At 42.2% G+C, this 25,707-nt stretch overlaps 1 protein-coding gene across 1 annotated transcript in view; it reads right to left on the bottom strand.

The window, feature by feature from the left end:
* LOC134341295 (E3 ubiquitin-protein ligase TRIM8-like) overlaps positions 1 to 25,707 on the bottom strand; it is a 131,941-nt gene that overhangs the window by 51,041 nt on the left and 55,193 nt on the right.

The following is a 25,707-nucleotide window of genomic DNA, read 5'->3' as shown; positions in this document are numbered from 1 at the left end:
GTCAATAATCAGCTCCTTGGTCTTGCTAACATTGAGTAAGAGGTGGTTGTTGTTGTTGCACTACTCAGCCACATTTGTAATCTTCCACATACAAGTACTTTCATAACATATTTACCTTGATCTTTATCCAATTCATGAAAAGACTGCAGAATAACATAGACCTTTGGTGTATAGGTCTGTTACATATTTGATTAAAGCTTCATCTAGAAGCTCTGTTTAATTGACTATTTCAGATTCAACTGAATAGATCAAGATCCACAAACCTGCCTGTCCAGGTAGACCCATTGTCTCAGCTTGCTCCTGCACCACCGAACTCATTTCTGCATACCTCGACACTGTTTTATCCCCCCTTGTTCAATCCCTTCCTACCTATGTTCGTGACACTTCTCATGCTTTGAAATTTTTCGATGATTTTAAGTTCCCTGGCCCCCACCGCTTTATTTTCACCATGGATGTTCAGTTCCTATATACTTCCATCCCCCACCAGGAAGGTCTCAAAGCTCTCCGCTTCTTTTTGGATTCCACACCACCATTCTCCTCCGTCTAGCAGAATTAGACCTTACCCTTAATAATTTCTCCTTTGGCTCCTCCCACTTCCTCCAAACTCAAGGTGTAGCCATGGCCACCCGTAAGGGTCCCAGCTATGCCTGTCTTTTTGTTGGCTTTGTGGAACAATCCATGTTCCAAGCCTATACTGGTATCCGTCTCCCACTTTTCCTTCGCTACATCAACAACTGCATTGGCGCTGCTTCCTGCATGCATGCTGAGCTTGTTGATTTCATTATCTTTACCTCCAACTTTCACCCTGCCCTCGAGTTTACCTGGTCCATTTCGACACCTCCCTCCCCTTTCTAGATCTTTCTGGCTCTGTCTCTGGAGACAGCTTATCCACTGATGTCTACTATAAGCCGACTGACTCTCACAGCTATCTGGACTATTCCTCTTCCCACCCTGTCTCTTGCAAAAATGCCATCCTCTTCTCGCAATTCCTCCGTCTCCGCCACATCTGCTCTCAGGATGAGGCTTTTCATTCCAGGACGAAGGAGATGTTCTCCGTTTTTAAAGAAAGGGGCTTCCCTTCCTCCACCATCAACTCTGCTCTAAAACGCATCTCCCCCATTTCACGCACATCTGCTCTCACCCCATCCTCCCGCCACCCCACTAGGAATAGGGTTCCACTTGTTCTCACCTACCACCCCAGCCTCCGGGTCCAACGTATAATTCTCCGTAACTTCCACCACCTCCAACGGGATCCCACCACTAAGCACATCTTTCACTCCCACCCCCCTGCTTTCCGCAGGGATCACTCCCTACGCGACTCCCTTGTCCATTCGTTCCCCCCATCCCTTCCCACCGATCTCCATCCCGGCACTTATCCTTGTAAGCGGAATAAATGCTACACATGCCCTTACACTTCCTCCCTCATCACCATTCAGGGCCCCAGACAGTCCTTCCAGGTGAGGCGACACTTCACCTGTGAGTCGGCTGGGGTGATATACTGTGTCCGGTGCTCCCGATGCGGCCTTCTATATATTGGCGAGACCTGACGCAGACTGGGAGACCATTTCGCTGAACACCTACGCTCCGTCCACCAGAGAAAGCAGGATCTCCTAGTGGCCATACATTTTAATTCCATGTCCCATTCACATTCTGATATGTCTATCCACGGCCTCCTCTACTGTCAAGATGAAGCCACACTCAGGTTGGAGGAACAACACCTTATATTCCTTCTGGGTAGCCTCCAACCTGATGGCATGAACATTGACTTCTCTAACTTCCGTTAATGCCCCACCTCCTCTTCGTACCCCATCCATTATTTATTTATTATTATTATATATGTATTTTTTTTTCTCTTTCTCTTTTTCTCCCTCTGTCCCTCTCACTATACTCCTTGCCCATCCTCTGGGATTCCCCCCTCCCTCTTTCTTTCTCCCTAGGCCTCCTGTCCCATGATCCTCTCAAATCCCTATTGCCAATCAACTGTCCAGCTCTTGGCTCCATCCCTCCCCCTCCTGTCTTTTTCTACCATTTCAGATCTCCTCCTCCCCCTCCCACTTTCAAATCTCTTACTATCTCTTCTTTCAGTTAGTCCTGACGAAGGGTCTCGGCCAGTAACGTCAACTGTACCTCTTCCTAGAGATGCAGCCTGGCCTGTTGTGTTCACCAGCAAATTTTAAGTGTGTTGCTTCAGATTAATAATCTATCAGTTTAATATATTTCTGCACTGTCCTGGTGAGGGCATGTGGCCAAGTGGTTAAGGCATTGGACTAGCGACCTGAAGGTCGTGAGTTCGAGCCCCAGCCAAGGGAACGTGTTGTGTCCCTGAGCAAGGCACTTAACCACACAGTGCTCTGCGACGACACTGGTGCCAAGCTGTATGGGTCCTAATGCCCTTCCCTTGGACAACATCGGTGTCGTGGAGAGGGGAGACTTGCATGGGCAACTGCTCGTCTTCCATACAACCTTGCCCTGGAGAGTGAAGATTTTCCAGGCGCAGATCCATGGTCTCAATGGATGCCTCAATGATGCACTGTCTTGACATTTTCTCCACTTGTTCTCAGAATACGTGCAGACTACAGGTGAAATTAATCACAGAGCAACAACAGCCAATGCACTGGTCAAGTGGTCAATTTGGTGATTTTACCAAATCAGAATCAGAATCAGGTTTAATATCATTGACATGTGTTGTGAAATTTGTTGTATTGTGGCAGCAGTACATAAAAATACTATAAATTACATTGCCCCTTCAGAAATCTGATTGCAGAAGGGAAGAAGCTGTTACTGAAATGTTGAACGTGTGCCTTCAGTTCCTTCTATCTCCTCCCTAAAGGTAGCAATGGAAAGAGGGCATTTCCTGGGTGATGGTGGTCCTAAATGATAGATGCCACCTTCTTCAGGAAATGCCTTTTGAAGACGTCCTCGATGCTGGGGAGGCTAGTGCCCATGATGGAGCTGACTGAGTTTACAACTTTCTGCAGCTTCTTCCAATCCTGTGCTGTGATCCCCTCCATACCAGACAGTGATGCAAGTTCAAGACAAGGACACAGTAGATTGACAGGGTAGACTGACTTGCTAAAAGTGATTTTAATGAGAAATATGGTGTGGTACATTTGAGTGAAGGAACAGAATTCTAAAAATGAATTTATTTTTGAGCACTCTAAACATGGCTCAACATATCAGCACTGATTCCCCATCTTAAACCCATAAAACCCATGCTCCATGGGGAAATCCCAACCTCTCAACCCATCCACTCAATACAAGACGCTCCAGTGATACTGGAGAAGTCTGCACCTGACCACTTGCATCCAGAGCACTGAAAGAGGTGGTATTGCCAATATCCTGATAATGATCCAAAATTCTCCTAGTTTGGAAACAATCCAAATAAATTAGAAAGGAACATTTGTAATACAGCTACTTTTGAGGATGGAGTGATAGATCAGTTGCCTGAAACAGAGCAAAAGAGAGTGTTTCAGGCAAACGGTTCTTCATCACAGCTCCTCTCATGAAGTGTCATGGACCTAACATAACTCTGATTCTTCTCTCCCCAGATAAAACTCGAGCTGCCCAGTTTTTCTGGTTGCTTCCAATTTTGTTTCAAATTTCCAGCACATTTTTTTTTGCTTCAGTTAGTTTGATGTCAGTTTTGCCAAACTGCTGGTATTCATCAAGGACAAGGTATGTAGGGCACTTAGAAAATCAAAACATGAGGCAGCATCCACAGTGCATATAGTGCAAAGCAAACATAGTCTGTAAAAGAGGCCTTTTTCCCCTGATACTGTATATCTAATAGGCATGAGATGGGCCAGAGTATACTTGTGATTCAAAAAGGCATTTGAAAAACTTTCATATAAATACAGTAGTTATTACAAATGAACAGCAGCACTGCTTGGGGTGTGGCATATTAGTACTGACGGAGCGTGAATGCAAAGTCTGAAATACAAGCCAGATATAAGCACACTGATGACCAACCAACACTGCAAGTCTTTTATGGCTATTGAGACTCAGAGAGGGTGGAGGGATGGGGGGGGGCGGGGGTTGTCAAGAGAGGAGGATAGAAGAGAGAAAGACAGAGAGGAAGTTAAACAGATGGGGAGGGTGAGATAGATAGGGGGAAGAGAAATAGACAGAAGGGAGAGAGGAACAGACAGGGGAGAGATGAATAGACAGAGGGGAGAGAGGAACAGACAGAGGGGAGAGAATAATCGACAGAAGGGAGAGAGGAATAGACGGGGGGGACAGGAATAGACAGAGGGGAGAAAGGAATAGACAGAGGGGGGACAGGAATAGACAGAGGGGAGAGAGGAATAGACAGAGGGAGGAGAGAGAGAGAAATAGACAGAGGGGTCAGATAAATTTGAGAATGTGAGTTGGACAACATGAGGAAACTACCTTATACAGGATTTGTTTCTCTGTTGCTGCTTTATATAATACAAAATATTTACAAGAGTAAACCAGTGTGCACAGCCTTTTCACTCTTACATTCATGGTCAATGTTTTCTATTACATTCCTACGCACCAATAGCACTGTTGCTACTTGGGCTCTGCTGTGGGTGGACACTACTAAAATAATTGAGGGCCTTCCTCCCTCTCCAAGGCAGAACTCTACACTGTGGTCCTTCTCCACAGCTGCTGATTGACCTAGGAACACTCTCAGATCAAGTAGCATCAGCGGTGGAGGTAGGAAAGAGTAGCTTTTAGGTTGATGATATTTCATTAAAACTGTCACGACTAAGGAACATTCACCCAAACCTTATTTTTCCCGTTGCCTGACTGAGTAATTTCAGCATTTTCTGCTAGATTTCAGATTTTCAGTGTGTACAGTATTTAATTTTTGGATTTAACCAAATGACATTTTTCTTAATCTCAGTTGGGAAGATGAAAGCTAGGACTTCATACTAACACAAGAGATTCTGCCGATTCTGGAAATCTACAGCAACACATACAAAATGCAAAAATTCCATGCTTGCACTATCATACAAATAACAATCCATCTATAGACGACATTGTGTGAATATATATAGAAACTTAAGGTAACACTGAATCACAAAGTTATACGGGTCACACTATGTTATACATGGCTTTGTTCTGCAATTGCATCAACCACCAACTCATTTTAACATATACCACATGTTGCAGAGAAATGAAGAAAAAGTTTTCGAAAAACATTCACAACACAGCTGTAGTGCAACGGTTCAGCTACTAAAGCTCAGCTGTCTGTGTGGAGTTTGCATGATTTCTGTCCCACGTCCCAAAGATGAGCGTGTTGGTAGGGCAATTGCCCCTATTGTCCAGGCAAGTGGCAGAATCCATGGGGTGGAGGGGGGATCTCATGGGAATGTGGAGACAATAAAGTGTGATTAGCGTAGGTGGTTGTTTGATGCCTGCCACAAACACAGTGGGCCTACTTCTGCACTGTGTGAGAATGACTAACTCTCCTCTCACGGGGTTAACCCAAGAGCGAAAACAAGTCACAAAACTGGTTTCCCCGAGAAAGAAATAAACAATCTGAAAACAAAAACACAATAGATTCTGCAGATGCTGGAAATTCAGAGCAACACACACAAAATGCTACAGGAACTCAGCAGGACAAGCAGCATCTATGGAGAGAAATAAAGAGCCAATTTTTCAGACTAAGACCCTTCATCAGGATTCCCTGGCAACCTGAAAAGAAATCTTTATAAAATACTTTCTGCTCAAAGTAACCCACTAACTATTTAAGAAGATCTCAACTTCAGATATGCATTAACTTTCCAAAATCTTTAACATCCACTCTTTAAAAAAGTTTTGCTTTATTGCTAAGTGTTCGACTTTTGTCAGCGTTTAACCAAAGCACTAAAGACATACAAATTAATTTCCTTCCCTAACCGTCTAAATGATATGCAATGCCATTTTAATGGCTTTGAAAGGCCTGAATGCTATTTAGATATTGAGTGGCCTAGATAGAGTGGATGTGGAGACGAAGTTTCCAGCAGTGGGAGAGCTTGGGAACAGAATAGTAGGACAGCCCGAAAGAACAGAGATGAGGAAGAAAGAAAGATTGGCTTTATTTGTAGCATGTATATTGAAACGTACAGCGAAATGCGTCATTCGGTCAAATCAAATCAGCGAGAAGTGTGCTAGGCAGCCCACGAGTGTTGCTACAGTTCTAATGCCAATATAGCATGCCCACAATTCACTAATCTATGCCTTTGGAATGTAGGAGGAATCTGGAGCAGCAGACAGCATCAGGAATTGAACAGCGATTGGTGAAAGCTGGAGCTGAAAAGCGCTATGCGGCTGCTGTATCACTGTGCTGCAGAAGAGGAAGGGTGGTGACTGTGGAATTCACTGCAACAGACAGCTGTGGAGGCCAAGCCACTGGGTATATTTAAAGCAGAGGCTCTTAATTAGTAAGGGAATCAAAGATTACAGGGAGAAGGCAGTAGAATAGAGCTGAATGGGAAAATAAATCAGCCATGATCGGATTGTGGAGCAGACTAAATAGGCCACATGGCCAAGTTCTGCTCCCATGTCTTACGGTTTTATGTTTATGTATAAACTACACTCATTCTATTTCTGGTGTTCCCACAACCGATGGTCTCACTTTAAGGACTCTTTATCTTGTTATTTCATGCTCATTATTTTTGCTATTTATTTATATTTGCATTTGCACAGTTTGTTGTTCATTGATCCTGTTTACAGTTACTGTTCTATATAGATTTGCTGAGTATGCCCGCAGGGAAAAGAATCTCAGGGTTGTATGTGGTGACATGTATGTACTCTGATAATAAACTTTACTTTGAATTTTTCTTGTGCTTTAAGGAACAATTCAGCGAAAAATATTGCTGACCCCCGGGGTGCATCCCATAAATGAATGGTTAAGAAATGATTACATGAACATGACAATGACAGGACATGAGCTGCAGAGGGAAAACACGGACTGCTTCCCACCTCCCAGGAGCCAGTAATGAAGGCAGGCACCAATGCGGATATTCACCGCCGCCCTCAATGTGGCAAAACAACTGTTGCCTGTCTGAGAAGAAGCGTGTTTAAAGATCAAGGCCTCAAACCTCAAGGACAATCAAACAGCCGTGGTCCCCAACATACATCCCTGAAACACAGACTATTTCAAAGCTCCACAAACTCCTGCAACTGAACAAAAGAATACATGAACTCGCATCTATCCTCAACACTGAGGCCCTCAGTCAGCTCTGATAGGCAGGCCTTGCTATCTGCTTACCCATTACCAGACGTCCCAAACAGATATCCTTAAAGACCATATGGCATAGGAGCAGAATTACCTGCATCTGCTCCACCATTCCATCATGGCTGATTTATTATTCCTCTTAAAGCCAATCTCCTGTCTTCTCCACATAACCTTTGACACCCTTACTAATCAAGAAACTATGAACTCTGCTTTAAATATACCCAGTGACTTGACCTCCACAGCTGCCTGTGGCAACAAACTCTTTTCAGAGGTCAGTATTGTAAGAGATTAGCAGGTGGGCACAGGAAATGATCTAAGGATGTTTCTAAAGTTTCCTTGGGTAAAGTTATCCTCACTGAATCCTGGGGATTATTCAAAATGGACAAAGTACATGAAGAAGAAATGACATGAAGAATGGAATCCATTTGGTGGATACCAGCAGAAGCCTAGTGGATACATTTTGAATGAGTGTAATATCTCCATTAGCATCATTGATTATCTCATAATCTGTAGACCTGGAGTGGAAGTAAGCTCTTCTCGATCCCAAAAGGACAAGCTAAGGAGGATTTAAAAACGCAAACACGAGGAATTCTGCAGATGCTGGAAATTCAAGCAACACACATCAAAGTTGCTGGTGAACGCAGCAGGCCAGGCAGCATCTCTAGGAAGAGGTACAGTCGATGTTTCAGGCCGATGAGTCCTGACGAAGGGTCTCGGCCCGAAACGTCAACTGTACCTCTTCCTAGAGATGCTGCCTGGCTTGCTGCGTTCACCAGCAACTTTTATGTGTGTTACCTAAGGAGGATGCCAGGTGGAATGTGTTACGATCTTGTCTATCACACTCTCTTCCTTTGAGCTAATGTTTCCCCTCTCCCATTATCTCACAATTGACAAGTGAAATGTTGTCGATTGTCTAATGCATGCCGCTGCCTGTACTCTCCATGAGACTCAACTCGAGTTTAACAGTGAACAATACTGTACCATGGGAGATTAAATCATAAACACAAGAGGTTCTGCAGATACCTGAAATCTTGAGCAAGACACACAGAATGCTGGAAGAACTCAGCTGGCCAGAGAGCGTGTGTTGAGGGGAATAAACAGTCAACATTTTGAGACACTTCTGTCAGGAATGGAAAGGAGGCAAAGCCAGGATAAGGTGAAGGGAAGGGGAAAGAGTACACACTCGCCAGGGGGGCGGGGTTCAGAATAAGGATAGGAGTACAAGATGCCAGCTTGCATTTCTTTCCCCACCCCCACCACCTTATGCTGTCTTCAGCTCCCCCCCCCCAACTTCAGTCCTGATGAAGGGTCTTGGCCCGAAATGTCGACTGTTTATTCCCTCCGTAGATGCTGCCTGACCTGCTGAGTTCCTCCAGTATATAGCGTGTGTTGCTCAACACCATGGGAGACCTGTTTAAGTTCCAGTATATCTGTTAAAAACTTTATAAGAAGAAAACAATTAGACTAAAACATGGGGGCCGGAAAGAGGGGAACTTGATTAAAAGAACCTCAATCGACTGGAAATTTCTTATAAAGTTACAACCTAAATGTTAAATATAAAACAGGAATTCACTGCAAGTCAAGTGAAGTTTGAGGTATCGTAGCTAATTCAATAATGCATTAGACCAAGCACACACTAAACAGGCAAAGCCATGAATCTATTTACTTCAAAGAAAAGTATTGATTGATGTTTTCTCTTCCTGTGGTGCAGATCTAATGTTGTACAGCCATGAAGCAAGTCTTTTAGAATCGACAATAGTTCCACTTTAACCATTTCACCAGAAACCTGCTTCCTACTGGAAAGTTACAATGATCAAAAGGCCGTGCAGAGTTTAAATCAGGAAAGTACAAAACTTCTGATTCGCTATCTAAACATTTAATCACTATTGTTCATCCAACATTTTCAATACCCCAATGACAATCCAGAGACAGGAGGAGCTGCCAGGATACTGAAGGCAGCGTCAAAGCAACACGTTACTTAGTTGCAAAATGTTGCTGATTGAAGAGAATTCGACTGCTGTAAAACATTAAATATTCTAGGAATTTGCTTATAAAAACCCACTAGCTGCAGCAGCGCCACAAAAATGTTGCTCAGCGCAACTTTTCCATCCCACATTGTGTAAATCTCCCCGTAATCCTCGCCACTCAGCCTTCAGATTCAGCCTACTTTGAATTGGACGGTTAATATAAAACATTTTTTAAAGAATTCTGCATAGACCATGCTTCAGTTCTGGTGGTCTCATTTGGAAGGATGTGGAAGTGTGAGAGAGGGTGCAGAGGTGATTTAGCTAGATACTGCCTGGATTAGAGAGCACGTCTTTTGTGAAGAGGTTGTTGTGAGCCAGGGCTCTTCTCTTTGGAGCGAAGGAGGTGAGGCAACGATAGAGTTGTACAAGATGATAGAAGACAAAGACGGAGTAGAAAGACAGCGCCATTTCCTCAGTGTAGTAACAGCTAATACCAGAGGACATTGTTTTAATGTGAATGGAGGAAAGCTTAGGGAAGATGTCAGAGGTTGGCTTTGACGCAGAGAGTGGTGGGCATAATGTAATGCACTGCTAGGAATGGTGGTCGAGGCAGATATATTCGGGACACTTAAGAGACTCTTAGATAGGTACATGGATGAAAGGAAAAATGGAGTTATATCTGGAAAGGAAACATTAGGTTGACCTTGGAGTAGGTTAAGATATTTGGCACAACGTTGTGGGGTGAAGGGCATGTTCTGTTCTGGATTTTATGTTCACTAAGACTAAAATGAGGAGAAATGTTCTCACTCAGAGGGTGAATCTTGCAAAATCTCCATACCAGAGCTCTGTGGAGGCTTCGTCACTGATTTAAGTCAAATCTCAAGATTGATAAGCTTCTAGATATTGGAGGAATCAAAGAATATTGGGGTCAGGAAAACAATTTTGAGGTAAAAATTAGCCATGATCTATAGAATGGTAGAGCAAGTTCAAAGAACTAAACACTCCTGCTTGCATTTCTTATATTCTTACGTAGATTATTAGAACACTGACCAAGCAAAAGAGTTTCGGAAAACACTCGAAGAACAGAAATCCATTTAGAGTTATAAAGTACTATCGCACAGAAACAGGCCTATCTAGACTGTGCCGAACTGTTATTCTGCCTAATCCCATCAACCACACCTAGACCACAGCCATTCATACCCTGCACACCCACGTACTTATCCAAACTGCTGGTAAATGTTGAAATCGAACTTGCATACAGCATATCCACTGGCAGTTCATCCCACACTCTCACCAATCTCTCAGTGAAGCAGTTCTCTCCATTATTTCATCTTTTGTCCTTAATCTATGACCTCTAGTTCTCATCTTACCCACCCTCAGTGGAAAAAGCCTACTTGCATTTACCCAATCTATACCCCTCGTCATTTTGTATACTCCAAGAGAATTTATGCAACAAAACCCCCATCATCGGATGTCTAAGTAACACAAATCATGAGTTATGGTGCTTGAGCAATTCAGAGTGTCCTTAGACAACCGTATTTGTATCATGTATATTTTACCCAAACGCTATGGGTTTTAATCCAGCAGAATAAATTTGACATTTAAATTCGTGATGTGAAATCCTTGGAAATTTGTTGCTTACCCAGAATTAAAAGCAATCCGACTTACAGCCAGATGCACAGAGTGGGTTTTATGCTTATGAAAGAAAACACAGAACACAAAACATTAAGCCTTTCCTGTTGGCTGGTTCGTTCACCAGCTGAGTTCATTTGCAAATGCCGAGAAGCGTTTTCAGTATTCGAAACCAAGGTTGTAATCAATGCAGTAGGAAGTGAGGTATAGATGTACTAAGAAATATGAAGACAATATTTCTGTACATACAGCAAATTACCAGTTCTCCTGCTCCATAAAGTACAAAATCATGAAACCCCCAGGAAAGGGAGCACCACTAGCTCAGCTGGTTGAGTCAGCAGCTGCTGAGCTGAACCAAACTAGCTAGGTTCAAAGTAAATATATATTACCATACACTACCTTGAGATTCATTTTCTTGCAGGCATTTGCAGAAAACAAAAAATACAATATAATTTATTGTAAACCATTGTGCAAAGAAGACAAATTATGCAAATAAAAAAATACTGAGAACAGGAGCTGTAAAGAGCAACACACACAAAATGGTGGTCAGGCAGCATCTACAGAAATGAATAATGAGTCAAAATTTCTGGCCAAGATGAGTTGTAAAGGGTCCTTGAAAGTGAGGCTGTAGGTCATAGAATAAGTTCAGAGTTGAAATGAGTGAAGTTATCCACACCAGTTCAGGAGCCTGATGATTGTAACTGTTCCTGAACCTGGTGGTCTGGGATCGGTCGGATGGTGATAGTCTTTGATGATGGATGCTGCTTTTTTGTGGCAACATTCCACAGAACCATCACCCACTGGCTAAAGAAACTCTTCCTGATCTCTGTACGAAATGGACTTCTTCTTTTCTGAGGCTGTGCCCTCCGGTCCTACACTCCCTCACTATTGGAAAAACCCTCTCCAGCAGTTTGGATAAGGTACTTCTGCAAATATCTGCCAAGAACAGGATGGGTGTTGCACATTCCACCCCCACCCTGCTTGCAGTGAGACCAGAGACTCAGAATTTAGTTTCTGACTAACAAAGAAAGGCCTCTCTGGGTTAAAGTTATAATCATTGGCCAAAATAACTTTCTAAAAGTCAAAGTTTCCAGGAGACCAATTTGTATTTCTTACAAAAATGTGCAGTGCAGGTAAACTATAAAGTGTACAATCATAATGAGGTAGATTGTGGGTTCAAGACTCCATCTTTAAATATAATAAGTCTGTTCAAGTGAGATAGGTCTAGTTGTACGCGCTTTCAGGCATTTATTTCTTCTGTCCAATGGGAAAGGGGAGAAGAGAGAATGTTCAAAGCAAAGTTGAAATATAAGCAAAAAGACACAAGTGCAATGTCAGACATGTTATGAACGAAGAAATACTGATGGAAAACTAACTTAGGTATTCCTAGAATTATGTAAAAGAGACATTGACGGAGAGCCTCAAGGAACACAGAGCTAGATCAGATAAGAGTGTCGAAGGTTACAGAGAGAATGGGGTTGAGAGGGAAAATAAATCAGTCATGATGGAATGGCAGAGCAGACTCAATAGGCCAAATGGCCTAATTCTGCTCCTACATCTTATCGTCTTATCAAAAGAAATTACATCCACCGTTTAGGACAGTTAACATTTCCAGCCAACGTACGTGGGCGATCCGATCACACAGACGGACAGTAAGCCCACTTCACCACTTTTCACAAGTACCCACCCACTCTGTGAAAGGATCAATCATTAGGTTTGGCAAAGAATGCTACAAGTCATTAACCTATTTGAAGCAATGTCAGTATTTGCAAACACAATCAGGAATAAATGACTCAGATAGGTTAGGAGAATGGACAAAGAAGTGTGAGATAGGATATACTTTCAGGAAGTGTACTATCATGCAGTATGGTAGAAGAAAAAAGGCGTAGACTATTTTCTAAATGGAGAGAAAATTAAAAAATCAGAGGCACTAAAAGACTTGGGAGTCCTCATGCAGGATTCCTTAAAGGTCAACTTACAGGTTGAGTTGGTGGTAAGAAAGGCAAATGCAATGTTGGCATTCATTTCAAGATAACTAAAATATAAATACAAGTGTAGCCCCCCTGGCCAGCCTCAGGGTCGCTCGGCTCGCTGTCATCTAGGGAAACAGCCCTTGGCCCCGGCAAACTGGGTAATTAGTTTGTGTGGATGCTGTGTGATGTACCCCACCCCGCCCAAATAACAGACTATATAATCGTACACCAGATACGATTAAATGATTTACAGTTTATAGATATTACTGGAACTATATAATTAATAGAGAATAAAATATAAAAGGAAAATAAAAGGCGCCACACTTATCAAAGTTCAATCTCTTCGTGCACAAACAGTTGGAGCTCAGGACCCTTCTTCTTCACCCTGCAACCCCTCGGACCACCTCGACCGGCTGCCTGGGACAAACAACGGTGGTTGACCAGACGCTCCACACGAGTCCGTCTCCGTCTCCTCGCCGAACGAACTCCTCGGGGTCTGACCTCGTTAGCGGACATCACAGCACCTGGTCCATCCTCTGTCTCGCTCTCCCGCCTTCTACCTCAAAACCCCGCACATACAATATCTTACAGATACACCAAAAACATAACAACTATCCCAATTGGTTCATAACACCTTCTTATCAGTAACGTGATTCAACAAACTGCTAGCGGGAGGGCTTTCTCAGCATTTAACATAACAAAGAAGCATTCCCAAGTATAACATAACAAAGAAGCCATTTTAATTAGCCTAGGCAGTAACATTAAGAGACGAAACCCCCGTACACAAAGATGTAATGCTGAGGCTTCATAAGGCATTGGTCAGAGCACACTTGAAGTACTGGGAGCAATTTTGGGCCCCTTATTTAAAGAAGGATGTGCTGGCATTGGAGAGGGTCTAGAAGAGGTTCACAAGAATGATACTGGGATTGAAAGGTGAATGCATGAGGAACTCTGGGCCTGTACTCACTGGAATGAGGAGGGATCTCATTGAAGCCTATCAATATGAAAAGTCCTAGCTAGAGTGGATGTGGAAAGGCTGTTTGCTAAAGTGGGAGAGTCTAGGACCAGAGGACACAGCCTCAGAATAGGAAGCTTCTTTTGAACAAAGATGAGCAGGATTTTTTTTAGGGGGTGGTTAATCTGTAGAATTCTTTGCCACACACAGCTGTAGCGGCCAAGTCATTGGGTATAATTGGTGGAGTTAATAGGTTCTTGATTAGTCAAGGCATCAAAGGTTACTGGGAGAAAGCTGAAGAATGGGGCTGAGAGGGATAATAAATCAGCACTCGATGGGCTGAATGGCCTAGTTCTGCTCCTATGTCTTATGATTTCAGACAATATAATTCAAGGCAATTTCTAGAGCTTCAGTGGAGATTTTAACTCCTTCAACAAGCCAAACATCCTCCTAGCCATTTATTTGGCCAAACATAAAACTGGAAATGGAGGCAGGTCAATTTTGGTAAACAGTTTTAAAATGTTCAGTTTTTAAAAAACTGAATACGGCTCCATGCAATTTACTACAGATCAACAATACAAAGAAATTCAATATTTGAAAATGCATTAGACAAAAATGAATAGTTTAATGCAGCACTAAAGTTTGCAATTATATGCTATGATGTAATGGCAGTATTAAAAGAGTTCCTTCTCCCCAAACAAAAACAGCCTGATGATACTAACAGAGTGTTTCTGGTAGCTTCATCACTTGCTTCTCATTTCCAGCATCTACTGTCTTTCAGCTCCAATTGAAATCTGATGTCTTCCCACTCAAACACTCCCGAAATGCCTTTTATTTCCTGCTACCATTCCCATGACACACTATGCAGTTCTTGGTTCTGCCTTTTATTGGAAGTGGGTGTCACCAGCGGGACTGGTTTAAGAACCATATCCATTTTCTGTCATTCTGTAAATGTTCCAGCTATCTGGCTGCATAAGCACAGCCTTTAATCAATCTTCTGGCACTGCAACATTCAGAATGCAGAAAGACTGAGCAGATCAGGCTTCATCTTCAGAGGAACAGCTAATGAACATCAAACAGTACAGCACAGCACAGGCCTTTGGCCCATAATGTTGTGCCGACCTTTTAAACTACTTCACGATCAATCTAACTTTCCCTCCCAAATAGCTTCCATTTTTCTTTAATCCAAGTGCCCATCTAAGTATCTGTTAAATGCCTCTAATGTACCACCACCAGCTGCAGGGTGATCCACATACCCACTACTGTCTATGTAAAAAATACTTACCTTTGACACCCCTCTCTATACTTTCTTGCAATTACCCCTCATATTAGACATTTCCACCATGGGAAAAAGTCTCCGGCTGCCCACTTGATCTAATCCTCTTATCATGTGGTACACCTCTATTAAGTCATCTCTCCTCCTCCTTCACTCCAAAGAGAAAAAGTCCTAGCTCGCTCAACCTTTCCTCATAAGATATACTCTCTAATCCAGGCAGCACCCTGTAAACCTCCTCGGCACCCTTGCTGAAACTTCCACATCCTTCCTATATTGAGGCAACCGAAACTGAACACGGTACTCCGCATGTGATCTAATGGCGTAGGCTGATGGCCTGTTATCAGAACAGAAAGTGTTTGCGAGTCAGGTCAGATACATGCAACACAGAGGCTGGAGGCTGGAAATAACTGCTGAGGCTGGAAATAACGGTCAAAACATTTTTCTCCACAGATGCTGCCTGACTTGATGAGTTCCTTTAGCTTTTTGGCTCCAGATACATGGAATGATTGTCTACTGTGTGTGTGGAAACATTACAGCGGGGGGGGGGGGGGCGGAGAGAAGACGCAATGAAGAACTAACAAATAAAATCCACAGTCACTCTGGCTAGCTGCTGGTTAATCATAGAGTGAGAATAGACGTGCAATAGCATCTTTCACAACCTTAAAGCAACTTGAAGTCTACCAAGTATTCTTAAAATGTAAGAAAAGGCCAACTTACATACACCTAAATCAAACAGGATTACCAGGAGCTCCCTCCGCCTTATTTGTGACATTTACCAGGAGCACTGAGGATCCCCAGCACTCCTCCCACAGTCTCTTTGACCCATTACTGTCAGGAATGGGGTATAGGAGCATCAGGACTAGGACTGCCAGACTGGGTAACAGCTTCTTCCCTCAAGATGTGAGACTAATGAAAACCCAGCCAGCACCGAGGTCTCGTCACTAGGACAGTGAGCTGTTTACTGTTTACCTGTGCTGTGGGTGAGTTCCATTTTATTAACTTACTTGTGGTAATATTTAGTTTTATGTGTTGTGTGTGATAACTGTTTTGTGGTCTGGAGGAACATTGTTCTGTTTGGTTGTATATATGTACAGTCAGGTGACAATAAACTTGAACTTGAAACAATCTACAAAGACAGCAGATTATCTGCTTTTATTATATTGGTTTTTGGGGTAAATACTGGGCAGAACAACCTAAACAACTCTTTCTCCTTCCAAGAAGCAGGTGTATTGACCAGTTCCCATATCAGCGTTAATTTATTCCAATAAGGGTTTGAAAAGATGTACCCTGAAAGTTAACTGCTTTTTTACATCAAATGTCATGTAACTGAGGGCAATTTACCCTTCCACACCCCTCCCCAAGATTTCACACTTCAAAAGGGCAGTTACCTGCTTACAATAATATTATCACTGCTTAAAAGAATTTTGAATTTATCATTAAAAAACATAATAAGCCTTCAAATGATGAATTTCAAATACATAACACACCTTTCAAATCTCAATAGATCACTACCAGAATTCAGTTTCAACATTTCAAGTGTGTTGTTCCCGTGCATACCTTTGCAGCGCATCAGGCAGCAGGTGCCATTTTGTTTGTTTTTTACGAGGCCGAGCTGCTAGTTCGACGCTCAACCCAGCACGGATGGAAAGCATGCAAGGAGCTGGCCGGATTCGGAGCTGGGACCATTCGCCTCGAAGTCCGGTATAAATGCCACGACACCACCAGCCGGCTAACATTGCAAGTGGCATCTTCTACTGACCCACACCCAAGGTATTTGCCAATGTTCGCAGAGCAAAAAACTGCCACATTAGTGAAAACATTCTTAGCATAAACAGCTCTTGATCAAAAATATTTTAATATAACACATTATCAAGCAATCACTAATAACATCAGTTCCTCTGTTTTTGACTTCTCACCTCACAAAATGAAAGCTGGATGAAATGACTTAAGCAAAAACAGTCAGGCAAGAGCAGAGGTGAAAACATTAAATCCTCTTCGGTTCACGGCTGTAAATAGCACCTTGGTAATCTCAAAGCCTGGTATATAAACCGGTCAACTGGTCAGAAACAGACAACTGGGTGGAAAGCTAATTGCCAGGATCATTTCAGGTCATGCAAATTGGGTATCGCATTCTAACAGTTCAAGTCTTTCAACAAGCACATTTGGTGGACCAAATTGTTCTGGGTTGCAGATAATTGCTCTGCATGCTTTTAACAGCTGCCCTTGCTATGATATTGCAAAAATAAACTGGGTTCTCTGCATTATCAGTCACAAACATCAAAGTCAGAATCAGGTTTAATATCACTGACAAGTCGTGAAATGTGTATTGTGGCAGCAGTACATTGCAATACATAATAAAATCTATAAATTACAATTAGAAACATTCAGAAATCTGATGTTGGAGGGGATGAAGCTGCTCCTAAATCACTGAATGTGTATATCAGGCTCCTGCACCTCCTCCCTGACAATAATTTTTTAAAAAGAGACCATGTCCTGAGTGATGGGGTCCAGAATGATGAATGCTGCCTTTTTGAAGCATCAGCTTTTGAAAATGTCCTTCTTGCTGAGGAAGCTAGTGCCCACAAGTGCAACTTTGCAGTTTTTTTTCCAACAAGTAATGATTTTACTTGAATTTAGGGCAGATTATGGCCTACCATAACAGGAAAATACTGGAAATACTCGGCAAGGATGCAGCATCTATGCACACAGAAAATGTTACATTCCAGATTGATAACATTCGAGCAGAACAGTTCTGCTGACATGCAGCAGACAGGACCAAGAGGGTCAACTCTGACCTCAACAAGGACCTGGACTCACTGCAATTTGCCTATCGCCACAATAGGTCTACAGTGGATATGATCCGATTGGCTCTTCACACAGCATTTAGATCACCTGGACAATACTAATATTTACATCAGGCTACCATTTAATGACTACAACTCAGTGTTTAACACAATCATTCCCTCAATTCTGATGAAAAAGCTTCATAACCTGGGGCTCTGTCCTTCCCCCCGCAACTGGATTCTCCATTTCCTCACTGGAAGACCACAGTCTGCGTCGATTGGAAATAACATCTCCACCTTGCTGATAATCAACACTGGTGCACCTCAAGGATGCGTGGTTTGCCCACTGCTCTACTCTCTGTGGACCGATACTGTGTGGCTGAGCTCAGCTCAAATGTCATCTATAAATTTGCTGACGATAGAGCTATTGTTGGCAGAATTTCAGATGGTGACGAGAGGGCGTACAGGAGCGAAACAAATCAGCTAGTTGAGTGGTGTCGCAGCAACAACCTTGCACTCATTGCCAGTAAGGCCAAAGAACTGATTGTGGATTTCAGAAAGGTTAAGATGAAGGAATACACACCAGTCCTCATGGAGAAATCGGAAGTGGAAAGGATGAGCATTTTCAAGTTCCCGGGTGTCAACATTTCTGATTATCTATCTTAGGCCAAACATAGTGATGCAATCACAAAACAGGCACAACAGAGGCTATATTTCAATAGGAGTTTGAGGAGATTTGCTATGTCACCAAAGGCACTCATAAATTTCTACAGATGTACTGTGCAGAGCATTCTAACTGGCTGCATCACTGTCTGGTATGGAGGAGCCTCTGTACAGGATTGAAAGAAGCTGTAGCAAGTTGTGAACTCAGTCAGCTCCATCATGGACACAAGTCTCCCCAGCATCCAGGATATCCTCAAGGAGCAATGCCTCAAGAAGGTGGCATCCACCGTTGAAGACCCACGTCACCTTAAGTGCCCCCTTCTCATTGCTACCATCAGGAAGGAGGTACAGGAGTCTAAAGGCACACTTTTAACCAGCTTCTTCCCTACCACCATCAGGTTTCTAAATGGACAACAAACTCATAATGAACTCATAAACACCACCTCACTATTTGTTTTCTCCTTTCTGCACTACTTACTTAATTTAATAGATTCACTACCCTCTGGCTAAAGAAATTCTTCATCTCTGCTCTAAAGGGATGTCCGTGTATCCTAATGCATATCAGTGATAATGGTGAGAAGTACTACCTCATGTCTTTATCTACACAGTTTGATAACAAAACAATCAACTTTCTTTGTGCATTTTGAAAAGTCAGAGCTTATCTGTGCAATGTTTTTCCTCCACAAATATAAACCAGCCAGACTTGGTATTACCCATTGCAACCTCGGTGACCTGTTCTACAACAGCCATCACAAAGCAACAATGATGGTGGTCAACGACATACGTGGCCCATTACAGCAGCCTTCCCCGTAGACTCCAGGATAATGGAGACAGTCTGCACTGAAAGCTGGAAGAGGTTGGTGAGTAATTTTCACAATGTAGCCTTGTGGCCCTTCTGTGTAGACAGCAGCACACAAAGTGGGCTCAGCCCATGCACGAGCATGAAAATTTAATCACAAATAGAGCTGTGGTCATTTCTGCTTTCCCCAGCTGCCACACTCGACAGCACAAATGAAAGAAAGCACTTGAAAATGCTTCGAAGGTGGGTTACACTAAGTTTTTAAGGTCATCTGCGTTCTGAAAGGAATTGTGACTTTAAAACGACAAAACAAAAAAGCAAGGTTGGTGGGTGTCTTTTGGCCACCGAGACCTCGAGTTTCAGTCACTGGTTCCCATGCCATTGGGAAAGAAGGACAAAAGCCAGCAAGTCACCCAGAATGCTCCTGCTCACATCCTCGCATCTGGAGCAAGAAAGGAAGCAGCAGAGGCATGGGAACAGGTCAACCATTGCTACTGTTTGGCATTTCAGATGTGGATCAAATACTGAAGGAGGAGGGCCCTTGGCAAATTTTTACTGTCAAGCAAACACTGTAATGGAAAAGGAAAACATTTCATTTCTGAAAGCTGCGGATGAAGTCACTGCAGTTTTAAGTAAAAGTCACTTTCCTTTTTTTTACAGCGGCTACGTGGGTCACATCAAAATAACCTGCGACACAGCTGAGCAGTGTTGTGTGTTTCACCAGGACATTACGCCAAGTTGACTCCGCAAGCTGCTTTTCTATTTCATTGGGTATATGCAGATTTTGTAAGTTATGTTTGCAAAAAGTAAGGCCTTTCTAACTTCAGACAATTTTTAGGTTAGGAATCCTGCTGGTGGAGATTGCCACAGTGCATTAAAAGCCATGACCCTCTACAAGGGTTAGCAATATAGCAGTAATAATTTATTAATGTTAAGAAATTTCAGTTAAATATAATGAAACTGAAACATTGTAACTGTGCCTTTTCACAAGTTCCTGTATATAAAGATTTAATTATATAGGCTCATTCATGACTTCAGAATGATCCGAGACATTTCAATGAAGTCTTCCAGTTTGGCTTCACACAATGCGTCAGTGTGAAACCATGCGAAAAGAAGCATTTTCAGGCAAAGTAATTCAAATGGCATTTACCAGGTTGGTACATCAATGTACTCTGTATCAGGTTAGCATGACACTGCCATAAACCTGCAATTTTTCAAGCAAGAAAAAATGTGGAAATATACTTCCAGTAACTTGGTACGTTATTGTTCCAACAATAGCCAATATATTAAAAGACAATCAGAACATCAGGAATGAAGATTAGCTTTATTTGTCACATGGACATCGAAGCAGATAGTGAAATTTCATAATTTGCATCGATGACCAACACAGCCCGAGCACTGCGCTAGGGGGCAGCCCCCCCCAAGTATCACCGTGTTTCTGCCACCAACAGCTCCCTAACCCTAACCAGTATGTCTTTGGACTGTGGGAGGAAACTGGAGCACCTGGTGGAAACCCACACAGTCACGGGGAGAACATACAAACACCTTACAGGCAGTGGCAAGAACTATGAAGTGTTACCCTAACCGATACACTACCATGCGTACTCACGTGCTCTACTCATAGTTCATTTTGTCTGTATACTTTGGTAGAAAATTTGGTGTAACCTGCCTAATTCATTAATGCAAATTGAGAATAACAAGAGTCCAATACTGATCCATGTGGATGCACACTTGACGAAAGGGTAGAAGAAAGATCTCCTACCCGTTTTCTCTGCCCTATAACCAGTTTTCTGTCCATGCCAATATATCAAAATAGGCCTTTGTTATGACTTTGCATGTGATACATTATCAAATAAGTACAGAAAATCCAGATACACAACCAGTGGGTCTTTGGGCTGGATTGCCCAAAACAGATTCCTTCCACAATACAATACAGACGTCACAGTCATTTTCAAAGTACCTAGTTACTACATCCTTAGCAATGACAGAAGTTTGATCCAACTAATGTCAGGCTCACCCTCTATAGCTGAAAATCTGGGGGAAAAAACTGTTGATTCTGTAAATCTACACAAAGACAAAAAAAAAAGATGTAAACACTCAGCAGGTCAGGCACTGTCTGTGTAAAGAAAAACATAATTATCACTTCCGGTAAAAAAAAGTTAACTCTGCTTCTCTTACCACACGTTCTGCCTGACACGCTGACCATCTCCAGCATTTTGTGTTTTTAACTCACTATCTCTTTTGTCTCATCCTTCCTTCTCAAGGCATTGGGACTGTAGCTTTCTCCTTTTGCTGGAAATATTGCAGAACGCAATATCGTTCATGCATCCTCCTCCTCTCTCTCTTTTCCCTTTAGAAACCTGGGGTATAGGCTATTGGTTCCCCTGGATCTCCAATACGCTCTCTGTAGTTATCTTACGGTCCTCACTCTGATTACACTCTCTTTTCCCTTATTTCTATTGCATTCATTATATCCTCCAGAGAAAATATTTGCAGTAAGTTTTTTAGTGTGCCTGTTATTTATAAATTCTTCCCGACAATTTCATCTGCTCCCGGTTCCAGGACACTGATTATTTTTGCTACTTCAAGTGGTTTACATAATCTTATCATATTGCAATTACCTCTCAATAAATGATACTTTACATTGCAATTATTAATTAATATTATTGTATCACACAAGGTCTAACATTGCCCATTTTCTGGTTTAAAGATGAAAGATTTGTTTTATTTGTCACATGTACTTCGAAATGTCAAAACATACATTGAAATATGTTGTTTTGCATTAACTACCAACACAGTCCGAGGATGTGCTGGTAGGGGGAGCAGCCCACAAGTGTCACCATGCTTCTGGTGACAACATAGCATGCCCACAACTCACTAACCCTAACCCCTATGCCCTTGGACTGTGGGAAGAAAGCAGGGCACCTGGAATAAACGCATGCAGTCACGGGGAGAGCGTACCAACTCCTTACAGATGACATGCTACTCCACAAGCTGCAAACTCCTAAATGAACTAATTCTGTTCATTTGATTTCCCAAGCTTCTGTGAAAATTTAAGAAACTTTTCATTATCACATTACTGTGGTGACAGGCTTCTCTTGTTTCTTGGAATGAGCACATCAAAAAAAGGTGTAAAAAATACAGACTTTGAAGTTACTCAAAATTTCATCAGTTTCTATGTTGATGGGCTGAACAATCAGTCCTAATGGCCTTGGTGTTCTGAAATAGTAAGGCTCTGATCCTGAATGCTAATGTTTCTTTTTCTTCCTTGTCGCCTAAATAACATGGGCATTCAGCATCTTCAGCTCACTTTCATCTTTTTATTTTCCTTAAATACCGGTGGGGCGTGGGGAATCAAGGAGCATAATAGACTTACAGTAACTTACACATCTGTGGCACAGAGAATGGTCGAACACAGACAGGCTACACATCCACTTAGTCAGCCAGGACAACACAAAAAAATTGAGGATAAGGGGACACACACACGTGCACGCGCAGACACACACACACACACACACAAAGCCAGAGATGTAACAGGAACAACACTGTAGCGTAACAGTTAGGGTAACACTGTTAGAATGCCAGCAATCTGGGTTCGATTCCCACCACTGTCTATAAGGAGTTCGTACGCTCTCCCAGTGACTAGGTGGGTTGTACCCACAACCCAAAGACTGGATCGTAGGTTAATTGGTCACATGGATTAGGGTTTGTTGGGCTGGAAAGGCCTGTTACCTGGTTGAATCTCTAAATAAAATAAATATTCTTAGCCACAGCCGAATGTATTGCATCAAATCTCCAATTCTTCAGTACTTCCCAATGTTATCCAAGCAATTAAACAGTAAAAACACATACAGTGCCTATAAAAAGTATTCACACCCCCCCCCCCAAGAAGTTTTCATGTTTTACTGTCTTACAACATTGAATCACAGTGGATTTAATTTGGCTTTTTTTGACACAGATCAACAGAGAAAGATTCTGGTCAAAGTGAAAACAGACCTCTATGAGGTGATCTAAATTAATTACAAATATACAATTGTTTGTTTAAGTATTCACCCCCTTTAATATGACACACCAAATCATTACTGGTGCAGCCAATTGGTTTTCCAAGTCACATAATTAGTTAAATGGAGATCACCCGTGTGCAGTCAAGGTGTTTCAATTGATTGTAGTAAAAATACACCCATAGCTGGAAGGTCCAACTGCTGGTGAGTCAGTATCCTGGTAAAAACTACACCATGAAGACAAAAGAACACTCCAAGCAACTCTGTGAAAAGGTTATTGCAAAGCACAAGTCAGGAGATGGATGCAAGAAAATTCCCAAGTCACTGAATATCCCTTGGAGTACAGTTATGTCAATTGTCAAGAAATGGAAAGAATATGGTGCAGCTGTAAATCTGCCTGGAGCAGGACATCCTCAAAAACTGAGTGACTGTGCAAGAAGGGGATTAGTGAGGGAGACCACCAAGAGACCTACGACAACTCCTCTGGAGGAGTTACAAGCTTCAGTGGCTGAGATGGGAGAAACTGTGCATACAACTGTTGCCTGGGTGCTTCACCAGTCATAGCTTTAAGGGAGAGTGGCAAAGAGAAAGCCACTGTTAGTAAAAAAAAAACATAACACCACATGAAACCTCACCTACAGTTTGTCAGAAGGCATGTAGGAGACTCTGAAGTCAGCTGGAAGAAAGTTCTATGGTCTGATGAATCCAAAATTAAGCTTTTTGGCTATCTGACTAAATACTATGTTTGGCATAAGCCAAACACCACACATCATCAAAAAACACACCATCCCTACTGTGAAGCATGGTGGTGGCTGCATCATGTTGTGGGGATGCTTCACTGAAGCAGGCCCTGGAAGACTTGTGAAGGTAGAGGGTAAAATGAATGCAGCAAAAAGCAGGGAAATTCTGGAGGAAAACCTGATGCAGTCTGCAAGAGAATTGTAATGGAGAAGATTTGTTTTCCAGCAAGACAATGACCCCAAGCATAAAACCAATGTCACACAGGAATGGCTTAAAAACACAAAGTTAATGTCCTGGAGTGGCCAACTCAGGGTCCAGACCTCAATCCAATTGAGAATTTCTGGCTGGACTTGAAAAGGGCTGTTCACTCACAATCCCCTTGCAATCTGACAGAGCTTGAGCAGTTTTGTGAAGAAGAATGGGGGAAAATTGCAGTGTCCAGATGTGTAAAGCTGATAGAGACCTATCCACACAGACTCAAGGCTGTAATTGCTGCCAAGGGTGCATCTACTAAATACTAACTTGAAGGGGGTAAGTAATTATGCAATCAATTATTTTGTGTTTAATGATTGTAATAAATTTACCCCAATTTGTAAAAAAATTGTTTTCACTTTGACACAAAAGAGTCTTTTTCTGTTGATCAGTGTCAAAAAAAACAAATTAAATCCACTGTGATTCAATGTTGTAAAACATGAGAACCTCCGGGCCTGGGGTGGTGGGGGGGGGGTGAATACTTTTTATAGGCATTGTAGGTAAAGAAAGCACTAAAACTTGGTTCTGTTTGGGAAAGATTTTAATCATGACAGACTCCCATTATGTACCCAGTTCAAATAAATGAAAACTATCTGACTCTACAATGTAAATAACCAGCGTTCTGACTGAGGCAGAAAAAAACGCCACTAGACTGTTTAGTTACATCACTTATACATTCTGACAGTTATTGCATATTAACAAACCATTGGTGCGTTAGCATTCAGCTGGCCAAGTCAATATGCACTCTGAGATGAAAGACAATATCTGATCAATAAATAACATTTTAAAAACAAGCGCTTTGGAAAATTAACATTTCAATCATTTTGGTTTGATATTTAACAGAATACTGGAACAGACCATTAGTTTCCAAGCCTCCTTCCCTTTGACTATATGCCGGGTGACCCCGTAACAGCTGGTTGAGCAAGAGTTAATAACCGGAGTGAGGAATTACTTTATATGCTGCCACTTTTTCACTAAATGCACATCAGGATTGTTAATGAAGTTAAACATTATTCTAGTTTGGTTTAGAATCGCGAGCGGCAAGCAACCAGAAAAACCTTCTGAAACAAAATGGCCATCAAGTGCAAATATTGAGAGAGGCGACACATCAGCAAGTGCACAATACATAATGGGGTGGGTCATTGGGAATAATAGTTTGCATGGACTAGATGGGCCAAAGGACCTGAGTCTGTACTATACTCTATGGCTATAATCAGAAAAACAGCTAAGGCAAGGAACACTCTGGGGTAAATGCACAAATGTGAATTTCAAACATTAAGTGACTTTGACTTAATAGTTCACTAAATCAGTGAGGCACCCTTTCCTTCCACAGATTAACTTTCCAATACAGTTGACCTTGCAGAACTGATCAGATGAGATGAGTTTGTGCTCCAGGTGGGCAATCTCTGACTTTATCTACATTCTTTGTAAAAACAAAACTTGTTTAAGAGAAAAGCTACAGAATTTAAAACCAAATAC

This window comes from Mobula hypostoma (genome assembly GCF_963921235.1).
Source record: "Mobula hypostoma chromosome 19 unlocalized genomic scaffold, sMobHyp1.1 SUPER_19_unloc_1, whole genome shotgun sequence".
Lineage (NCBI taxonomy): Eukaryota > Metazoa > Chordata > Chondrichthyes > Myliobatiformes > Myliobatidae > Mobula > Mobula hypostoma.
This window is presented reverse-complemented; position numbering and strand designations above follow the sequence as displayed.